Raw genomic sequence first — 16,302 nt, 5'->3', positions numbered from 1 at the left:
CTGGTCCCGAGTGATTTTCCTCTGGTTTTTGGAACACACACACATACACACACACACACACACACACACACACACACACACACACACGCACATCCACACAAATCCAAGACCTCAAGTCAGAAGGTGGCATCTGAATAGAGACTGGAGGTCGTGAGAACATCTTGTTTTAAACTTAGAAGTCTGTCAGTGTGGCTCTGCTTCCCCGTTTTGAGCGGCCCAGGTTTTTTGGTTTTTGTGTGCATAGAAACTGTCCTCTCTCTGATAGACATTCAGGCTGCTTCCAAAGACACACACGCTTGCCAGCCCTGGCGATTGCCAGCCATCGTCATGCTTTCCCAACTCTGTTGTTTGGATTTTAGTTTACAGCCGAGGCTGAGCATTTGCTTACGTTCCTTCCACTTGTGTTTCTTTCCCTGGGAGGGGCCTGAGCGCAGTCGTGCCAAGTGGAGCAGGAGTTGACACTCAGTATGGTGGGTGGACAAGGGCATTCGGCCACATCGCTTCAGGCAAATTGCTTAGCCTCTCTGGGCCAATTCTTCATTCATAAGGTGCAGACATAATCATACCTCATGGGGTTGGGGTAAAGAATAAGGGCATTCATTCATAGAAAGTCCTTGGAATATTACCTGGCATATGGTAAACGTGATAAATACTAGCTGTTGTTTTTTCAGTCCTTTGCCCATTTTTCCAACTGGGTCTTTGTATTTTCCTGTTTGTTTTTTAGAGCACTTTACATATTGTACACATTAATTTTTTGTTAGATATGTTAACTCAACCAGTGCTCATCGAGTGACTGAGCTGTTAGGCAAATCATTGCAATACGATGATGGACCGTGATGGAGATACACAGGAGGTACTGAGGGAGCTAGAGGCAGAGGCACTTAAGCCAGCTTGGGAAGGGAGCTAGGAGAGGGCTTCCTGGAGGAGGTGCTATGCAAGCTGAGTGGGATAGAATGAGCCAGAATGAATGGGGTGGTGGGAAGCGATGAAAGCATGCACAGGGGCGTAGAGCCAAGGTCAGCGTGTGGGTGCATGATACCACATCACAAAGACTATGGGAGCCCAGCCCATGCAGCTCCACCTTGCAGGGGAAGCTGAAACTCTAGGGAATTTGCTGTCCCCTCAGCACTGGCTTAAGGACGAGACAGATAGAGCCTGAAGTAGGAGCGTGTTTTGGGATTCTTTCTTGAAGGGATGAGGAAGTCCTTAGGCAGCCCGCGCTCTCCAGGCCTGTGAAGCCTCCCCGACCTGGCCTGCCTCACACCCTTCCCCACACCATCTCCCTGTGCTCTGCATGTATGTTCCCTTCCCGCCAGCCCTCGTGTGAGTAGTTGCCCTCTTCTCATCCTTCATGGCTCGCTTAAGCAGCAAGTCCCCCGTGGAAACCTTCCCCAACTCCCCTTACAGGTCAGCTTCCAGTCTGGTTTGCACACAAAGAACTGTGTTTCTTTACTGACAGCACTCACCTCAGTTTGTAGTGGTCCCAACCTGATTACTTGAATAATCTTTGCCTCCTTCACTAGATTGCAAACTCCGTGAGAGCAGAGATGGTCTCTATATTCTCACAGTGGTATCTCCAACATCTAATAAAGCTGGGCACATAGTAGGTGCTTAAGAAATAGCTGCCGAATGAGGGAGTGAATGAATGAACGGACGAAAGAGAGAAAGCAAGGAGCTTTTCGTGCCTGAAGACGTGGGTCTGGAGGCCCCACCGTGAATCCTCTTCACATCTGTCAAATCCTCTGATCGCTCTCATCTCAGCATCACCCTCCCACCTCGGGTTGTCTTGTATCCTCACGTTGAGCTGCCTGCTCCTGGTAGCATGTCATGGAGAGCTAATGTTTTGTCAGGGTTCTTAATAGCAGCCGAAGGATTCCCTTTCTCTTTTCTTGTTTGACAATTGTTTTCACCATCTGCCATGACTGCCCGACGTGCTACGCTTCCCCTCCCTTAATATTCACACAGTCTCCCTGGCTCTTAATTAAATGCCTGGCCTCATCCTCCCTCCCTGCCCTCCATCAAGGGTACTGCGGATCCTTTTCAGCCGAATGCATTTCATTTGGGTGACGTGTTCTGTATTTTTGTGTAGTCCTTCGCTATGGAAGAGAGAATGCAGTGGACTCCTTAACAGAAGTCCCAGTTGCAGGAAGGATTTTGAGATTTCTCCTTTAAACTTGCTGTAAACTTGGGAGGCAGCATGGTGAGGAAGAAGCTGGAAGGAGCAAGTGTGGCCTCTGGAGACAGGGAGGCTGTGAGTTCAAGTGCAAACTCTGCCTCTTGCTGAGTTGGTGACTCCAGCTCGTGTCACCCCCTTTGGAGCTCCGGTTTGTACCTCTGTTCTAGGGGAATAACAGAACCTACCGCACAGGATTAAATGATGGCTCCCAGCACTCACAGTGCTGAGTGAATGTTCATTTCTCTTCTTCCCCTTTCTTAGACCCTCGCGCTTTACTAAAAGGCATGATTTCTTACTCTGCCGCCATACGCCCTGTTGCTTTCTCATCGACTCTAGGATATTAATTTTCTTTCTTCTTATGTAAGCCAGCGAGGTGAATTCAAGAGGCCCCACTTCCGGGCAGCAGGTTGGCTGACCCTGCCACTTCCGTCCTCCATGGAAGTCGGTCTTGAGCCTCCTGCTCACCATCTTGGTGACCATGATACTAAGTTGGAGGTTCCCATCCCCAAGTTTGTTCTTTCTTCCTTTTCTGTCTGGTGGCTTTTCTCACCTTTGGCTCCATTCTTGGTTCTTGCCCACTTCTCCACACTAGTGGATAGTGGGCCTGTGCCGAGTTCCTGGAGTTTAGATAAGACGTCCCATTGCAGGCCTGGCTTCCCACCAGTGACTCCTCGTATCACTTGGTGGTAAAGGAGAAACAGCTGGCCCCAGGTTTACTGAGCACTGGTGTGTGCCAGGCATAGTGTTGGGTGCTGAGGTTGCGGTCAGGTGTCAAGTGGTGGTTGCCATCCTTACCCAGCTTACGCTCTTGTGGGACAACCAGGAACGTGCCAAATGTTACAGCACACCATGATGTGGGGATGCCCTACAGAAGTGTGGAACTCACTGGAATTAGGAGATCAGAGAAAGGACTTTCAGGTGGAAGTGGCACCTCATCTGAGACCTGAAGGATCCACAGAATTTGCTCAGGCAAAGCAGAAAAGGAAGAATGTTCTGGAGATCAGGAACTGTACTTTATTAAGAAGATTTATAGAAAATGTAGAACATCTACCTTAAACACCTTCAATAAACTACAGTTATGCTTTCTTCATCAAACGTTTAGCGACTGCTGTAAGCCAGCACTATGGACCTGGAAGTGGGTCACTGTGTGCTTTGTCCTGGAAGTATATTGATAAATAAGACAAGAAACTTACAATTTAGGGAAGAAAATAAATAGGGAAAAGACAAATCGACAATTTCCATACCATGTCAAAATAGCTGACATTTATTTTTTGAGCCCATGCTATGAGCATACCCTGTTTGAAGCATAGTAACTCAGTTAATCCTAGGAGGTAGGGTGTCTTTGTCTCCCCATTTTACAGCTAAGGAAACTGAGGTATATGGCGGCAAATAACCTGCCTGGGCTGTGATCTACCAATGGGTAGGTGGCTATCCCAGGATTCAGATCTAGTGGGTCTAGCTCCAGGCCCATATTCTTAACTGCTGCTGTTATCTGGGAATGCAGAAGAGAGCTAGCTACCTCATAGTTGGAACCCCCTTTTATTCTTAGCCTTTTGAGATCATTATTTTCCTGCAGTTCAGTCACAGGGTTTCCTTTGCACCCACCGTGTGCTGGGAACTGGGAATATAGAGATGACTGGTTTCCTCTTTCAAAGAACTTGAAGCTAATTAAACTAATTAGGGGATCAGGTGGTCCCAAATAACGAGCTGCAAAGCTGAGTGTGCTGAGAACTCAGGAAGGGCTGGGACAGGCCGCCTTGGGGGCTCCAGGGTTGGGCTGTTCCCGGGAGCTTGGGGAGAAAGAGCTCCCTGGAAGAAAAGCATTTCAGGTGGCCTTGAGGATTTGATGTGTGAAGGTAAACGGAAGTGGCATTTGGGGCCAAAGGGACAGCTGAAGCAATGGTTCAGGAGCAAGAAAGTACAGAGAGTTTTAGAGAACCTCAAACAGTCTTGGAAATTCTGGTGTTTAAGGGGCAGAAATGGGGGTGCAGGTTGGAAAATAGAATGAGGCCAGAAGGTAACGTTGGGGAGCAGAGGAAGATGAGGAAATGAATTTTCAATGGGATGGCTTTATACTTTGAAGACCCTAGGGGAGCTTTCTCTGTGGGCCAGGATTCTGGTCTAATAGTGCTTTGAGGGTCGGCATGGCCTTGGAGGGTTTTAATACAGAAGGCATAATTTGACCTGTGGAGAAAGGTCCTTTTAATCATGTTCTTTTGCATTGTTAATTCATGCTTTGCTCTGCTGTTTAGACATCTGACAATAAGCATTGTAAGATATATAATCATCACTCTTAGCAATTCTAAGTAATCTTGGAACCTAAACTTCCTTGAAATTCACACTGTGGATTTTCTTAGGAGGCCTAATTATAAAATGCCAGATGACGGCTAACATGGCTAAGTAAGATTTTTAAAGATCTACCTGTAAATTTGAGCTTTGATATTGAATTCAGCCCCAATAAAAGGGATTCTATACGTGGTGATAGTTAAGGTTTTGGACAGTGACCAGTTATGAAGTAATGGTACCAGTACCAAGTTCAGGTGCAAGATAGACAGTTTGAATTCTCTTGACATGAGTGGGTGGAATGATTGGGTTTTGTTTGTTTTTTTCAACTTCAGCCTCACCCTATCTCCTTACCTCTAAAGATCCTGACCACCCAGCCACCCTCCTGTTGAAAGAAGCTGCTGAGCCCAGCTGCGGAATCTGATGGCAGTGAGCCATTCCTTCTGATGTGCTAACACAGAAAAGGGTCTTGGCACACAAACTTTGTACCCTTACACTTCCCCTCTGGCACTCTCAGAACAGCCCACCACGTGTTAGGTATTTTTGGTGAGTCAACCGCACACCAGGAAATGGTTCTCAGACTCAAGAACTATCACTTTCTCTTCTAAGAACTGCAGCTGGAAAACTCTAACCCCACAGTCAACAAAGTGATGGTTTTACTCAACTGTGGAACCAATGCATCTCATCTTTTACTTTTTTTAAGCCTACCCAACCCTCCACCACTGTTTGCTACTGATGAGACTCCAGGGTGACTCGCCCTCAGGGTGGTCCCAGCCCTCCCCTCTGTCTATGGATAGTATCTGCTGGCCAAGACGGCGATCATGCCCAGAATGTTGGGAAGAATGGATGGGAAGGGAGAAGCCTGGCACTTGGTCTTTTTATGGGGCTAGCAGCAGATCCGTCCCACGCTCCTTATCCTGCTTTCTGGCTTCGCACCCTCATGCTCCCTCCCTCTCTTGGTCAGGTGGTAGGGACTTCTGGAAGTCCTCCATTATGCATCTAGCACTTGTTTATCTGCTCATTCATTTATTCAGCAATGATTGAGCCCCCTCTGTGTGCTGGGCCACACTGTCCAGAAGGTACAGGAGTGACTAACACAGCCCCTGCCTTTAGGAATCTGTCTGAGGGTGAGGAGGGAGTCAGACATGTGAGAAAAGGTATGTGAGGCTTTGCAAGGTATGCAAGATAATTATCCTGCAGAGTGATTACCTGTGCTGTCGGTATGGTAGCAACCAGCCACAGGTGGTGAAAGCTAGATTTAAGCTAATTGAAATGAAACACAAATTTAAAAATTTCAACAGTCTCACGTGGCTACTGTATTGGGCAGTAAAGATATAGAATACGTCCATCATTGCAGGGTGTCCTGTTGGACAGCACTGAATCAGACTGGAAGCTTTTGCGTGCAGGCTCCATACTGTTTCTGTCCATTAGTGTATCCCAGGTGCCAGGCATGTCGTAGACACTCAGTAATTACGTGGTGAGTGTATGGAGGAAGGGGCAGTAAAGGCTGTGGAAAAAGAAGATGTACAAACAACCATGAGAAGAGGGGTGAGCTGCTCTAGAAGAATCCCTAAGCGGGTAATAGCAGAACTGCAGTGTGGAGCCTGAGTGGGGAATGGCATTCCAGGAGAGAGAAAGACTCTGGTATCAGGGCTTCCTTCTGTGTTCTGATGGCTCCAACCACCAAAGGTGTTACTATTTTCTTCGCAAAGGAAGAAAACTTCATAGCACTCATATGGTGTTCTCTTCCCCAGGCGTCTTAAGGAGGTGAGATCTCGCTAGGCTGTTGTGAGGCAGGAGAGCCAGGTGTGATATAAGTGCAAGCGATCTAGGTATGCGATCCACCTGATTTCAGAAAACCAGCGTTTTCATGCCCAGGACGCATACAAAGGTTTGGAAGTGTGACCGACATGTTGAGAAATAAATATGCAATGCGTCCCATCATCAGCAATGTTAATTACAAGGCTGGCACATGGTATGATGATACTGCACGTGGTATGAGGTTGCTCCATTAGTTTCCTCCATTTGTTATTCGCTCATTTATTCACTTAATGAACACTCTGGTGAGTGTCTGTCTTTCAGGCACTATGCTCAGTCCTGCAGACACAAAAGTAAATAACTCTCAGGCTTGTCCCCAAAGAGCCCACAGTCTGGCAGGGGCATCAAGCAGGTGTAGGGATGATGATAATGCGGTGAAATGAGCATCATATGATACTGGGACCAGGTGTAGTGCCTGCATTTTCTTTCCTGCGTTTTCAGCAAAGCCTGGGCTCTTAGGAAGAAAAGCAGACCATCCCTCATTTTGTTCTGGGCAGGTGAGGCTCACTCCTAGTCCAGCTGCACATGATAATCAAAGAAAGACTGTGGAGGTGTGGAACCCGCAGGATCACGCATCCCCCAACTGGAGATAGCATCCTTTGGTGATGTCTAAGCGTTTCCTTCCTTCCTCTCTGTCCAGAGGAAGCTTGGTGGATTGACATGGGGATTGACATGGTCTTGATGGAGTACATGGGCACGGACCCTGAGAACTGTGCTGAGTAGCCGTGTTTCCTGAAAACTGAAGCTGTGTGGCAGAAGTGTCCTGTGGTCTGTCCTTCTCGTCTGTCCAGCCCTCTGGGACCTCCTCCAGCCCCTTACCTTCCACCCTCCCAGAAAGCTGACCCCTAGTTCCGAGGCAGCTTCCCCTTCTCTTTCAGATAACAGGTTTCTGTTCTCTTTGTGTCCTTACAAACTCCAGTGCCTTTTCTGATACGTCTTTCCTTGCTGCACATTGAAAACCATGCATCATTTTTTGACACTTTTGGAGTCATTCTGCTATTTCTTGGTGGATTGGGCAGGTTTCCTTTACCCACTGGTTGAGTCGAGATGCCTATTTCTGTCTTTAAGAGTCTCTCCTTAGGGAATCTTTAATACACCTGGATCCTTTATTATTTTTTGTCTAATCTGATTATCTTTATCTTTTAATATATGAGTGTAATCTGTTCAGATTGATGTGATTATTAATATATTTGGATTTTTTTCTCTTATTTTTGTATTTTCTTTTTATCATTCTGTGTCTCTGCTGCTCTCCCATCCCCATCCCCTGATCTTTTCATGCCTTTTAAATTGAATTGATACATTTTATATATTCCCTCTCTCTGGGCTGGTTTGGAATCTGGCTATAAATTATATTTGAATTCTTAAATTTTAGCATACATACTTAACTATAATTTTTTTCTAACAAATATGATGTCCTCCTATTGAATGAATATAGCAAGGAGGACCCTACTTAGCTTTAATTTCTCACTGAACATCTTGTTTTTATTTTGTCTCCCCAATGTTGTTAAACACCAAACATTGGTTTTACTGTTTTTGCAGTCAGTAATTATATTTACTAAATTCATAAAAATCAACTTTGTTTCTTCTATCTTGTCTTCCTATGAATTAACTTTTGACTTGCTGAAGTTTCCCTTTATAATTCTTTTAGAGTCTGTGGTAGATAAACTCTCATAGTGTTGGGGTGTCTGAATATGTCCGTTTATTTTTTCCTTTAAATGCTGTTTTAGCTGGGTATAAAATTCTTTGTTGACAGTTATTTTTTTCTCAGCATTTCGATGGTAATTCATTTCTTTAGGCGTCTGTTACTGCTTTTGCTATCAGTCTGTCGTTCGTTTTTGATAATGTGATTTTCCTCTCTGTGCTATATTTTAAGATCTTTTCTTTTGTATGACATTATACAGCTTCATTATCATTTGTCTTTCATCCTGCTTCATACTCAGAATACTCTTTCAAACTAAGAACTTGTCTTTTTTTAAGTTCTAGAAAATATCCATCTGTTATCTCTTTAAATATTCCTTTCCTAGCATTACCCCTTGTATGGAATTTTTATTTGATTCTTATTTGCAGAATATTTGTGTTTTTTGATGATGTATTTAACTTTTTGTTTTGAAATAATTTCAAATTTACAGAAAACATTGTAAAGGACCCCTTTGTGGATTTACCAGTTTTTAACATTTTGCCATGTTTGCTTTCTCTTTCTGTGTGTGTGTGTGTGTGTGTGTGTGTGTGTACGTACGTGTACTTGGATATGTAAATATATAGACTCAAACATACATACACACTCATAACATATACAAATGATCATACAAATTACATATAAATTCTTCTTCTGAAACGTTTGTGTGTAGGTTGCATGCATCATGCCTTTACCCCTTAAAATTCAGTGTGGGTATTTTTTAAGAAAAAGGATATTCTCTTAAGTCAACACAGTACAGTTGTGAACTTCAAGAAATTTAGCATTGATGAATACTTTTATTTTGTGGCCCATATTCCAATTTTCTCTGTTATCTCAATAATGACCTTTAGCTAACTCTTTCCTCCAATATAGAATTCAGCCCAGAATCCCGATATGGCTTTAGTTGTCATGTCTCTTTAGTGCCCTTTCATCTGGAACAATTTCTCAATCTTCCATTGGCTTTAATGACACTGACATTTTTGAAGACTGTAAGTCAGTTATTTACAGCGTTCCTCACTGTAGGTTGATCTGACGATTCCTCAAGATTAGATTTAAGTTTCTCATCTCCACTGAAATGCTTGATATGATATTGTTTCTTTTCCCTTATCCAGCCATCATCTATCTATGTGTCTGTGTGTATGTCTTTCTGTCATCTCTATCTCTTATCAGTATAGACTTGAAGATTCTTCTTTTATGAAATAATTTAGAATCCATTTACTGCCCTTACTTAGTTTTATTTTCAAATTGTTTCAGATTTGGCCAGTGGGAGCCCCTTTGAACTGCCTCATATGTCCTTTTGACATGCCTGGTTATTCTTCCAGTAAGGTTTTCCAGCCAACATGTACTTTGCCTGTCCCGTCCTGGCAGTAGCCATTTCTCTGAGGAGCCCTGGTTTATTTTAGTGGGGATTGGTATTTAGAAGCCCATGTCTGGGATGTAAGCGTGCTCATTGTTATTAGAGTTTTATTTCTTATAAGCCCTTTCAGCTGACAAAACTGGGAAATAATATGTATATATATTTTTCATAATTTTATATATATGTTTTATATATATAATTATATATATGTGTATATATAATTTTTAAACCATGAGTTCATACTGATACTGCCAATTCCATTCTAATACCACTGCATTCTTCCTTGCCTTCAACATTCCATATTCCTATGTCTCTTCTTCGATAGAGAGAACCCTGCCTTCCCATGACATTATACATTTACACATTTGTTCAACCCTATACTGCTCATAACATAATTTTAGAATTGCTCCACCCATACTACTATGAAAAGCAAACACCATAAGAAAAGTTCAAGATTTGTTTGTTCAAGGGTATATAGTCATAATATTTCATCCAAAAGTTATTTGTATTGATTCTCCCACCCTTCATTTGATTTTTTTTTTTTTTAGCTGAGCCATCCCGCCACCTGTTGGCAGCTCATCGGCAGCTCAGGTCGGGCTGGGACTCGAACCAGCGGTTGCTCAGAGCTCGCACTCGTGAGCGAGCTCTTAACCAACTGAGCCACTCTGCTGGCCCCCTTATGTTATTCATTTGAAATACGATTAGATTAATTTCTTCATATTTGTGTTATTTTTCCCCATTTTTTGGGTCAATTTTACTTTCTTAACATGTTTTAACATACTTCAAAACTTAAAAAGATGTACTCAGAGAAGTGTCACTCTTCCAGCACTTCTTCTCGTCAGCCACCTGTGAGTAATCAAGTTCATTGTTTTCTGGTTTGTTTTTCCTGTGTTTTGTTTTTTTTGTTTTTTTGCAAAAAAGTTAAGCAGATTTATCTATTTCCCCTTTTTTCTTACAGTACATGTAAAATACATTTGCATCTTTCCTCTCTTCATGTGAAGATATATTTTGGAAATCACTCCATGTTACTTTGTAGAGCTAGGGCTCACTCTTTTTCACAGCTGCATAATATTCCATTGTGTGGATGCAGTTCCCCAAACCATGTTTGTATATTTAGGTAGTTTCCAATATTTTGCAATGGTAAATAATGCTACAAGATAATCTTATGCACATATATTTTTGTTTAGAGGCATATTTTCACATTAAATTTCTAGAAGTCAGATTGCTGGGTTGAGAGTAAGTGCACAGACAGTTTTGTCAGATACTGCCGAATTCCCTTACATGGCAGCTGTACCACTTTGCATGCTACCAACAATTTAGAGAGTGCACAACTCCCCACATCCTCTCTAGCAGAGTATAGTTTCAAGATTTGGAACTTCTGCCGAGTTGAGGGGTAAGAAATGGTATCTCAGTAGAGTTAATTTTTATTAAGAGTTTTAATTTGTACTGAATGAAGTTGAAATCTTTTCTTATGTTTAAGTGCTATTTCTGTGTAATATTTGAGGTGTCTGTCCATAGCTCCTTTCCATTTTTTTTGGAGGACATTTTGGTCTTTTTGTCTTCATTGTTTATTTATTTTTTTAAAATAATTCGAGGGTCTTGGTCTTTTATCTGTGACATGTGAATGTTTTTTCCCTAATTGTCATTCGCTCTGTCATTAGTTTTCTACCTTACCCCTATTCTTGTTTCCTGTCTGCTTTTGTTTGAGAATCTGTTGCTTATTTTAAATGAATGTTTTCCTTGCATCTCTCACTTGGAGCATTCTAGACATTCCTATTTTAAAATGCTTGTCAGATTGTTTCATGATACTCATTTTATTTGGAGTAATTCATGTCACAAGTGTTGATTTTGTTGGCTAGATTTCTAAACATTAGACATCTTCATGTTTTGGAAATTTGGTGCACAGGCTCATGTCAAGAAGGAAGTTTTTGTTTTGTTTTTCTTTGCTTTCTTTCCCTCCCTCTCTAGTAGTTTGTTTTTGCCTCCACCTGGCCCAAAGCTTCCAATAATGCCATAGCCTTGGGCAGCACATGGGTTTTTACTGTTCTGCCTTCATGGAAGGGCCTCACGCCAGCCCCTGGTGTCAGGCTATGGGCCTGGGTCCCATCTTGCTGGGAGATTTGGTCTCTGCTGCCGTTGAGTCTACTTCCTGCCCACCACTCAGGCTCCCAGCCCACTTACTGCTTGGTGTTGATGTTCTGCCTCTTACACACACAGATGATTATCTTGTTTGTGAGCCCAGTATTTGTCGGCATGTTTAGAGCAGAGGAGCTGTGTCAGAGCCTGATTTTATGGAGCCTTCTTAATGGCAAGGACTACTCCTTTGTATTCTGAAGGAAGGAATGCGAGAAGGTTTGAAGGGAACAGAAAGAAGGAAATGAGCATGATGGGGACTTTCCTGTGTCCTGGAAATGTAGCACAAATCATCTCCTTTTCTTCACAACAATCCTCTGAGGCGGGAATGGTTTCTCCCATTCCACGTGCGGGAAGCACGGGCACAGAGAGGGTCATGAGCTGCCCAGCCTTGCAGCCCATGAGAGGGAGTGTGGAGGTCTGCATGCTGAGCTGTCAGTGGGTTTCACCCTGCCTTTTGGGCTCAGCAGGGTGGGTCAGTCCCCTCTGCCTGGAATATCCCATGTCTCAGGCTGGGTCTGTGCCTTGGGCTTAGAGGGTGGGTGTGGGCTTGGGAGCAGGCAAGTTATGGCTATGAGGACTCACCAGTTAATTGATCTGTTTTGAAATGACTTGGTATCCTTCAGCTAACATTTATGAAGTGCCTGGGATGAGCCAGGCGCTTGCTATTCCCGTATCAGCTCTTTATAATTAAAATAGCTCAAAACAACCCTGAAAAGCAGGTACTATCAACCCCATCTAATAATCAAGGAGACTAATGCTCAAGAGCTCATGTGACTCCCTAGCTTCCCCCCAATTAACAAATGCGGGGCCGGGATTTTTTAACTGTGTGGCTGCAAAGTCCTAAACTTCCATTTTTCTGGCATGTTCTGTTTTCCATGGCATCTTCCCCGCAAGCTTGTCACAGTCTTTCATGGGGTATGACACCGCAGAAGAGGAGAGGCCTTGAGGGCAGCTCAGTATGGGTTTAGTCTGATGGGCTCTGGGTGCGGCATCTTTCCTCTGTGTCTCCTAAAGCACAGGACAGGACCGGTTTTAGCCACTTACAATCAGAAACAGGATGTATTGCAGCCGGAGGTGATGTGAATTCAGTCCCTAAGGAGCCTCTCTTCCCTTTCTTGGCCAGGAGATGGTGCATCTTCCAAGTCACCACTGGAAACTCTTAACCCAGCGTCCAGATAGAGAAAAAGGCTTTGAATTCAGAGATACCCCTCCCCCTGCTATTCTTTATCATGTCAGCCTGTTGTTTTCCCACCTGTAATCAGTTGGTTTGTTTACTTTCCCTCTCCCCCACCCCAAGCCAGCTCCTTGAGGGCAAGGACCTTATTTCTCTAATTTTCCTTGGACTTCCATCCTCTAGTATGATAGCTAGCCCATAGGAGGTGATACATAGATTTTAAATGAATGCATGAATCTGATGAGAGACAGGTGGCTTCAGACCTGGCTTTACCATTCAATACCCTTGTGGCTTCCAGCAAGGGGTTCACTTTTCCTTATCTGCAAAATGGACTCACAATGGCGGTTTCACAGGACTGTTGAGAAATGTAGAGACAATATATAGAGCTGCTCAAAACTGGTAACCCTCAGATCCTGCCCCTCGGTATAATTGTGAATGAGCACCTCGATCCTGTTGAGGGTCGGGAAGATTTTATTCAGACCTTGCCCAGCCTTGAAAGCACTGATGTACAGGCCCCTGAGTCTCTGACTTCTCCCCAGGCGAGAGCCAGTGTCCTGAGAGCGGCTTCTGTAATGTGCTAACCTCTGCCAGCAGGACCGCAGCACGGAGCTGCCGGGGCTGCTGCAGAAACCGTGGCCAGCCCCAATTAAGAAGCCGTTCTGAGGAGGTTTTGAGGTTAACCCTGAAGAAACAGCTCCCCTTACACAAGCCTTTTAATTAAATGCTCCCGCTTACTTTCCGGAGCTCATTGAATCACTTTATCCGCATTGTGTTTGACAAAGCCCTGTTGCTCTGAGTAATGGGAAAGTACTAGATGAGGAGGCTTGATGGGAGCTGTCGGATGACACAGGCAGTGCCTCTGTGCCCCTCCACGGCTGAGCGCTCGCCTGCGTGGGCACCCGGCACGCGGGAGGAGGGGTCCAGTAAAGCATTTCCTGGTCCCTGCCTTGGGCTCGGTTCTTGAGATGCCGAGACCCCCCCAATGCTAATTAAGGACGCGAGTCCACCGACAGGGGGACCCAGGGCTCCAGAAGCCCGTGCGTGGTATTCTGCTGAGCTGTGTTGTGTGTGAGTGACGCTGCCCTCAAAGAGTTTACAGTATTGTTGGAGAGACAGGACTCATACAGAAAATATTACAGGAATACTGTTGTGCCGAGCCAGGCTGTAATGATTACAAAGCAAGAGCCGCCACGTATTCTTTGGTTACTATACCGTGGGTCCTTTAAACATGTTAATGCCATTTGATCCTCATTACCTGCCCTCTGAGGATCAGCAACCAGGGCGTGTTCACTCTGTCCACACAGTATTTTCCCAAGGTGGGTGGGTCCCGGCTTCTGGTTGGGATGCAGCATTTCAGTCTCCATAGTGATTTCTTTCCCTTCCCTCCCAAAAACAAAATGAAAGATTCCGGACAATGCTTAGTCAATGGTAAGGCCGTCTCTGTGTTTCCCTGTACCCTCCCACATCACTGCAGCTTAGGGTGGTCCTCTTTGAGAGGTGGCTCCGTCCTGCATGGGGTGGGGATGAGGGGGGCAGTCACACCTCCACCCCCAGCAGACATGCTGAACTCAACAAGACTTTCAGACCTCCATGCGGCTTGGGAAAGCCTGCTCACACCTGGGCCAATCCCTGGGTGGTCTGGACCCTGGTTCTCAGAGCCTGGTCCCTGGAGCGTCGGCCGCAGCCTGGGGTGGGCCCGGCAGGCTGGTTTTTCACAGTTCTCCAGGGGATCCTGATGAATGCTCAAGCATAGGAACCACTGGGCCGGGTTCTCAAACCTGCCTGCACGGGAGAATCGCCTGGGAAGTGTGTTGTGGTTTTTAAAAAATTATTATTAACCGGATTTTAATATGTAGTCTTTACAATACACTTCCCTTTTTGAACTGGTTTAGATTTACAGAGAAAATGGGAAGGTAATACAGAGCGTTCCTATATGTCCACACTCAGCTGCTCCTATCTTACATTGGTATGGTACGTTTGTTCCAGTGAGGAACCAATATCGACATGTTGTTATTAATTAAAGTCCAGGTGTTACTCAGGTTTCCTTAGTTTTTATCTAATGTCTGTGCCAGGACCCCATCCTGGACCCCACATCACACTTAGTCCTCATGTCTCCTTTGGTCCCTCTGTGCCAGTTTCTCAGACTTTCCCAATTTTTGATGACCTTCACAGTTTGAAGTGTACTGAGTAGGCATTTTGTTGAATGTCTGTTAGTTTGGATCTGTTTTATGTTGCGCTCATAATGTGGGGTTTTGAGAGGAAGACCACAGAGGTGAAGTGCCCTTCTCTTTTCATCACAGTCAACGGTGCATGCCATCACCGTGACTTATCACTGTTGATGTTGACCTTGACTGCCTGGCTGAGGGGGCCTTGGCACCTCCATTTGCCCTAGTGGGTTCTCTACTGTCAAGTTACTCTCGCTGGTGCCCCCCAACTTTCCCCATTGTACTTTCTTTGGAAGGAAGTCACAGTGTGCACCTATAGAGAGTGGGGAGTTGTGCTTCACCTCCCTGAGGGCAGGGTGTCTACATAAGCTGTCTGGAATTCTTGTGCATGGGAGAATTGTCTCTTCTCTAACATGTATTCATTTATTCTATCATTTGTTTGTATCTGCATGGCCTCAGGGATCTTCATTTTATACTTTCAGTTATAATGCAATACTGCTCGATTTTGTTGCTGAGATTGTTCCATCCTTGTCCATCAGGAGCTCTCTCAGTTGGCTCCTGGGTCCTTTTGACATACCTCATCATTGTGAAGGTTAGTTTAAAATTTTATTTAGTACTTCCTTTCTTTTAGCCACGACAAGCTTCTCTGATATGTTTCCTACCCCAGTCCTAGAATCAGCCATTTCTCCAGGGAGCTCTGGTTCCTTTTATTGACAATGGTATCAGAAAGCAAAACCTGGGCCCTGGGTGTGCTCGCTGCTATTGGGGTGCCATTGATTCTGGACACTCTCAGCTGACAGAGCAAGGAAATACGTGTGTACGACCTGTGTATATACAGCCATCTACAGATAGTCCTGTATGTAACCTTCTGTATCTGTATTAAACTAAACATGAGTTCAAACTGATGTCTTGAACCCTAATCCATTATCACATGGATCACTCTAGCCTCGTCCCCTTGCTTATCTGTAAGCTCTCACTCCAATAGTGAGAAACTTGACTGCTACCATCTGTCATCCACTTAATTGTTCGGTTCCAGCATATGTGCATCGTGGTATCAAAATTCTTACCTCATACCTATCTCCATGGGAGTCAACTTTATCAGCTGGAGTGCGGTGCTTCTGTACAGGTTATTTTGCGTGTAGTTTTACAGACTCCACTTATTCCTAAAGTTCCTTAGGTCAGCACCTTCCCCCTATCACCTTCAGTGGGGTTGTCCATACATTTGTAATAATACAGTTAGATGCTTTTATCACATGCTGCATTCCATCCTTGGAGTCCCCAATTTCTTCAATTTTTTTAAAAATTTACATACATTTAAGGTACACTACCTGTGCCGTGAACTTCTTTGGGATTCAACCAATGCTTAATGTCTCATGTTCACCATTATAGTATCACACAGAATAGGTTCACTGCCCTAAAAATTTCCCCTGTGCTTCCCCTCTTCCTCCTTCCTCGTATTTCACCTGAACCCCTGGCAACCGCTATCTTTTTACTGTTTCTATCCTTTTGCCTTTTCTG

General features: G+C 44.4%; 1 protein-coding gene across 1 annotated transcript in view; it reads left to right on the top strand.

The window, feature by feature from the left end:
* Window positions 1–16,302, top strand: part of CDYL2 (chromodomain Y like 2) — a 166,007-nt gene that overhangs the window by 120,245 nt on the left and 29,460 nt on the right. The gene's annotated exons all lie outside the window — the stretch shown is intronic.

Source organism: Hipposideros armiger, unplaced genomic scaffold (genome assembly GCF_001890085.2).
Source record: "Hipposideros armiger isolate ML-2016 unplaced genomic scaffold, ASM189008v1 scaffold_19, whole genome shotgun sequence".
NCBI lineage: Eukaryota > Metazoa > Chordata > Mammalia > Chiroptera > Hipposideridae > Hipposideros > Hipposideros armiger.
Note: the sequence above shows the minus strand (reverse complement) of the source record. Positions and strands in the feature narration are given on the sequence as shown.